This window comes from Myotis brandtii, unplaced genomic scaffold (genome assembly GCF_000412655.1).
Source record: "Myotis brandtii unplaced genomic scaffold, ASM41265v1 scaffold247, whole genome shotgun sequence".
Lineage (NCBI taxonomy): Eukaryota > Metazoa > Chordata > Mammalia > Chiroptera > Vespertilionidae > Myotis > Myotis brandtii.
In genome coordinates, this window is record NW_005359352.1 from 1,335,596 (window position 1) to 1,342,112 (window position 6,517).

At 58.0% G+C, this 6,517-nt stretch overlaps 1 protein-coding gene across 1 annotated transcript in view; it reads left to right on the forward strand.

Annotated features, from left to right (window-relative positions):
• The window catches only part of MBOAT2 (membrane bound O-acyltransferase domain containing 2), a 36,770-nt gene that overhangs the window by 1,646 nt on the left and 28,607 nt on the right, over positions 1–6,517 (forward strand). The gene's annotated exons all lie outside the window — the stretch shown is intronic.

The window sequence follows — 6,517 nt, forward strand, 5'->3', positions numbered from 1 at the left end:
GGGAGGTGCGGCTGCTGCCCTGGCCCCGCCCAGTACACGCCAGGAGCTCCTCCCACAGACTGTGCCCGTCGTGAATGTTTCCAGATAGTTCCCAGGGCCCGTTGGGGTGCAGAGCTGCCTCTGGTTAGAACCCCTGGCTTAATGTGGGGCCTGGGTTCCAGGCAGCATCCCCAGAGGCAGACGAGGGAGGAAGAGGTGCCTCCTCCTCTCGCTCTGACATCGCGCTGGGATCCGCGCTGCCTCCCGGGTCCTCTGTGCGGCGTTTTTGTGTTCAGATCGCTCGTGGGAAAATGGCTGGTGATTCGTCTTTCTTACTGAGATGCCCTCCCTGTGCCCAGACACCAGAGGCCTGGGGAGCCGCTGCCGGAGGCCCATTTGGGGCGCTGTCGGGAGGGAAGGGGACCGTCTTGCAGGGCTCTCTGGGCGGAGCGACCTGGAGCTCGCTGGCTTCTGGTCCTGAGTTTGCCCAGCCCGGTTCCCTGTGCTGGGCCTGCCTTCCCCGCCGTGTCCCCGGGCACCTTTCCCGGGTGACGTCTCCCTGTCCTGCAAGTTTCCTTGGCCTGGATGCTGGGTGCCCGCTCGCAGGATGCGTGCCTCCAGGGCCGGAGGTCAGCTCTGCTGCAGAAGGGGGGAGGGTGGGGGCCTGGGGCTCCGTGTCCAGCGGGAGGGACCACAGGCACGACGCTCAGGGCGGCCTCCCTGGCGGACATGGAGCGGATGTGACATGGGCTCCAGCCCGAGGAGGGGAGAGTGCAGGAGGGCTTCCCTGGGGGTTGGGGGCCGGGCATTGAGGCAGGGGGAGCAGCTAGAGGGTGGGAGGCTGTGCATTGAGTCAGGGGAGCGTGGGGGAGCAGCTAGAGGGTGGAGGGCTGGGCATTGAGACAGGGGGAGCATGGGGGTGCAGCTCGCTCAGCCCAGGCTGCTGGCAGGTGGGGGTGCAGCGCCTGCCTGGCAACCTCAAGGGCATGTGGACTGAAGAATGAGTCAGGGGCACAGCCTGTTTTTCTCCCCGCACCCTCCAATCAGCCCTTCACCTTGTTCTCCAAGAACATAACTCTGGGAATATTGTCCTCTTCCGGGAATATTGTCTCCTCCCGCCTCAGGTGCTGCCCACCCCGCTCCCTCTGCCTGGAGCACTCTCTTCCCTCCTCCTCCCTTCTCCCTCTTCCCTCCTCCCTCCTCTCATTCATTGTCCTCCCTCTTTCCTCTTCCCTGCCCCTTGTCTCCTCCTCCCATCTTCCCTCCTCTCTCCTCCCTCCTTCTCCCTCTTCCTCCCTCCTCCCTCCTCCCTACTTCCTCCCTCCTCTCTCCTCCCTTCTTCCTCCCTCCTCCTCTCTTCTCCTCCTCCCTCCTCTGGCCCTGCAGATTCCAGGTCACCTTACCCCTCCAGGAGCTTGTCTGGGTGCCCTGACCTGGGACGCCTTATTCGTCATGTGCTGTCATGGAGTTGTACCCCCTTTGGAGACTCTTCTCGATTTTAAATGCTGAATGTATCAAGGGTTATTGAGTAACGTGTCCTGCCTTCCCACTCTGCGGGCTCTGTGGCCACCGCCTGACCACGCCTGCTTTTGTTTCCTGAGTGGGGCGCAGGTCCCAGGAGACTGTGTTCTCAATGCATGTCGAATGAATGAATGGATGAATGAATGAACAAATGGATGAATGAGTGAATGAATGAATGGACGAATGAGTGAATGAACGAACAAATGAATGGATGAGTGAATGGATGAATGAGTGAATGGATGGATGAATGAGTGAATGAATGAATGGACGAATGAGTGAATGAACGAACAAATGAATGGATGAGTGAATGGATGAATGAGTGAATGGATGGATGAATGAGTGAATGAATGAATGAACGAGTGGAATGGATGAATGAGAGAATGAATGGATGAATGAGTGAATGAATGAGTGGATGAGTGGATGAATGAATGAGTGGATGAATGAGTGAATGGATGGATGAATGAGTGAATGAATGGATGAATGAGTGAATGGATGAATGAATGAGTGAATGAACGAATGAATGAATGGATGAGTGAATGGATGGATGAATGAGTGAATGGATGAATGGATGAGTGAATGAATGGATGAGTGATAGCACAGCTCCTGCAGAATAGCAGCTCTTTCCCTGGCCTCCGAGACCTGCCTTCAGGCCGCCCCCTGCTTCCTCCTTCAGGACGCCTGGGCAGGCACCCCCACCGGGAAGTGGGAAGGCATTGCCCGGAGAGGTGGCCGGGGCCGGCTCCTGTGGTACCTGCTGGGCTGTGGACGCTTCTGTGGACAGACATGGGCACTAAGCACCCTCGTGTGAGCGCTTCGTCTCTGACTTTTCTGTGGGACACTTGTCATGAGTTCCGAAGGCGTCAGACTGTGGGACACGGCGCCAGGAACGCCAGTGCTCAGCTGTGAGCGGCTGGATCGGGGGTTGGGGGTGAGATGGGGGAGGGGGTGTGTGACAGTGGGGAGGGGCCCTGTTGCCCGAGAGGTTAGGCTGCGGGTTGTCTTAGGACTCGGCAAGTACCGGTCACCCAGAGGCCGACCTGAAGACACGTACGATGAAGGGACATAGAGCGACGCTGCCCACGCCCCACGGGTCACCAAGCTGCGTGTGGGTTGTGTTGTAAGAGCTGCAGGACATGCCTGTAAGCCAACCAGCCGTGGCTCAGCTTCCACCACCTTGAGCAGACATGTCTGTGTGCTGTGGTGTGTCTAGGATCCCAGGGGTGGTGGACATGTGGGTCCTTGCCCTCCAAAATTCACCGCTCACTTGCCCGGCCAGCGTGGCTCAGTGGCTGAGCATCGACCTACAAACCAGGAGGTCACGGTTCGATTCCCAGTCAGGCCACATGTCCGAGTTGTGGGCTCATTCCCAGGGGATTCTCTCTCAGCATTGATGTTTCTCTCTCTCCCCCGGTCACCGGGGCAGGCGCACTGCGGTCCCCGCTGGAGGGAGCTGGGCCCGGGGCCGAGGAGGCAGGAAGGAGGGAGAGACTGGCTTGGAAGCGGGAAAACCCGGCCTGTCCCCCATCGGCCATGTGCTGCAGGGTCAGGAAGGGGCAGGACAGATGTTGGCCTTACGTACTTGCGCTGAAGTGTATTGTAAAAGTTGGGAAATACTGCAGAGCACTTTCCTCAGCCTCCTCCTTTCCCGGTAATAAGGCCGAGCAGCCGGCTCGGGCACCTGTGTGGCTTCCTCCTGGCTCAGCCTTGCCGTGGGCGTGGCAGCCCTGCTCGCCGGGAGACAGGTGCCTGAGGAGGCAGGGGTCGGAGCGGGCGTGTTTGATCGCACCCGGCCCAGCCGGCTCCCTCTGCACTGGGCTCCTCCTGAGCAGGAAGCAGGGTGATGCTGTGAATGCGTCATTAGAAAGAAATACCGCCCGCCCGTGGCTCAGGGGGTGAGCGTCGCCCTATGAACCAGGAGGTCACGGTTCGATCCCTGGTGGGGGCACATGCCCGGGTTGCGGGCTCCATCCCCAGTGTGGGGCGTGCAGGAGGCAGCCGATCCATGTTTCTCCATCTCCCTCTCCCTTCCTCTCTGAAATCAATAAAAAAATATTAAATAGAAAAAAGAAATACCCTCACTTGGCTGAGGGGAGGGCAGGGAGCCCACCGCGCAGCGTTCTGTTCTCTTCCTCGGAGCGAAGGTGCAGGTAACTTCGCCCAAAGGGGTGCAGCGGCCTTGGGCGTGTTGTGCTTGCGATTTGGGGGCTGTAAGTGCTCCCAGTTCCCACAGGAGGGGCCCTGTGACCTGGTGCCAGGTAACAGGATGTCCGGCCCATGGGGTGTCTGAAAGATCTGCAGGGTGTCCCTTGACACCCCGCCCGGGAGAGGGTGTGGCCCAGGTGGCCTTTGGGGTCTCACTGTCCCTCCAGTCGTGAACTGGGTCCCTGTGAGGAGGCTCCGTCATCCTCGCACTCGAGGGAGGTTTTCCCCTGGGACGCAGGTGACGCAGGACGTGGGGGCTCGTTAATGGAGGGAAGCGAACAAGACGGACACCCGGCCCTGGGTAAACGAAGGCGTCTAGCGGCTGCAGCTGTTCTGTCTGAATGCATCCGTCCACGTGGAGGGAGCTCGCACGGCTCCCTCACGCAGGGGGCTCCACCAGGTGCGGTCTACACGCCGGACACCCGTCTGCATGGCTGACTCCCCACATGGACCCGTTAAAAGGAGTTTGAAGATGGTATCCCACTAGACCAGTGGTTCTCAACCTTCCAGCCCTTTAAATACAGTTCCTCATGTTGTGACCCAACCATAAAATTATTTTCGTTGCTACTTCATAACTGTAATGTTGCTACTGTTATGAGTCGTCATGTAAATATCTGATATGCAGGATGGTCTTAAGTGACCCCTGTGAAAGGGTCGTTCGACTGCCAAAGGGGTCGTGACCCACAGGTTGAGAACCGCTGCACTAGATGATGCATCTTTCTTGATTTGAAAATAACATGTTATTTAAAAATAGCCGGTCATTGTAATGATGACGATAATGCTTCTAAAAAGGAATGCAAAATAAAAACGGGGAGTGCTTCTCCCTGGCGGGGACCGGCCTCACCTTCCGGTGTTGAGTGCGTTTGGAAATTAACCTCACGTTGACAACAAGACCCTTGTTCTTGCCTGAGCTGAAAGGAAAGTGAAGAAACCACACAACCATCTATTCGAATGACAGACAACAGCAGTCCCGTGTCTGAACACCGCACGCTTACGTGACATGTGGGCGACCATGGAAGTGTTGTGAGGGGACGCTCGCCGCCCGGGGCTCTGCTTTTTATTTTTATTAAAATTTTAAAAAACATTTGTATTGATTTCAGAGAGGAAGGTTGAGGGAGAGAGATGGAGACATCATGATGAGAGAGAATCATGGATCGGCTGCCTCCTGCACGCCCCACACTGGGGATGGAGCCCGAAACCCGGGCCTGTGCCCTGACCAGGACTCGAACCCTGACCTCCTGGATCCTAGGTTGACGCTCACCCACTGAGCCACGCCGGCCAGGCTCGCTATCCCAGCAGCGCCGTGTGAAAGGGCTCCGGCCACTGGGCGGATGAGGGAGCGTCGGTTCTGGAAGGTGAGGTCCCGTGACCGAGGTCCAGACCCGGGGACTGGCCGCCGGGGAGTCTGTGGAAGTGGACCGTGCTGTCTGCACCAGGGGTCATGGTGGGTCGTGTGCTGTCGGGTTATTTCTTGCCAAGTTTCCTTCAAAGGCTTTGTGTGTTTAAGTTGGAGAAACAAAAAGAGATTTCCATCTGCTTACCGAGGACATAAACATCCTGGCTTGTTTTTCGAAAGACTAACAAGCACCACTGAGATACGGGGCTGGGGCTGGCTTTTTCTTTCTTTATTAAATCCTCATCTGAGGATATTTCCCCCCATGGATTTCTAGAGAGAATGGGAGAGGTAAGGGGGAGAGAGACACACACATCGATTGGTCACCTCCTGCCCGTGCCCCGTGCCTTTGACCAGCAATTGAACCTGAGACCCTTTGGTCCATGGGCTGACGCTCTGATCACTGAGCAAACCAGCCAGAGCCAGGGGCTGGCGTGTCCTGAGCTTCCTTACAGTATGGCATCGGGGTGCTCGGGCTCAGCAGCTGCCGCCTTTGCCCTCCGTCCTGCCCACCCTGAGGGACAGCTCTCACTCCTCCACTGAGACCGTCCCAGCCGGAAGGAGCCGCTGTACTTCACATGCACACATGCTCTCACACACACAGACACACACACACACACATGCTCGTCGCACACACACACGCACACGCACACGCACACGCACAAGCTGTCCACACCCAGTGCCTTTGTGTTTGCATGGATGCTGGTCCCTCAGCCCAGGCTCTGGGTGACCTCTGGGCTGAAGGCCTCCCCCCACCCCCGCCCCCTTCCGCAGACACACACACACACACATGCTCGCACACACTCACACACACACGCACACATGCTCACACACGCACACACACACACACACGCTCACACACACAAGCTGTCCACACCCAGTGCCTCTGTGTTTGCATGGATGCTGGTCCCTCAGCCCGGGCTCTGGGTGACCTCCGGGCTGAAGGCCTCCCCCCACCCCCGCCCCCTTCCGCACAGACTGAGTCACCCTCACCTTGCGGGCTGGCTCCTGTGCTCCTGTGCGTCTCAGGTTACACTGCGCTGCAGGGACTGGCTCAGGCTGCATTCAGGTCCTGACCCTGGAACCTCCCTTCCTGCTCACCTGCCAGGAGCTGGGAGCCAGGAGCCCGGCCACGCTGTCTGAGTTGCTGTCCTCCAGCCTCAGGTGCCTCACTTGTCCGTTAGGAGCAATGATGATGCAGCCTCATAGGGTGGTAGTGGCGACGCCATGCCGTCAGCTCTATTTCATTAAATGTCAGATGACACGGACGGCCACATGCACCACTCGAAAGGATTGCATGCCATCCGTTGTGAGAGGACTCTGGGTCTAAGGATGTTCAATGTGCCCGGCCGGTGTGGCTCAGTGGTTGAGCATCGACCTATGAACCAGGAGGTCAGGGTTTGATTCCCAGTCGGGGCACAT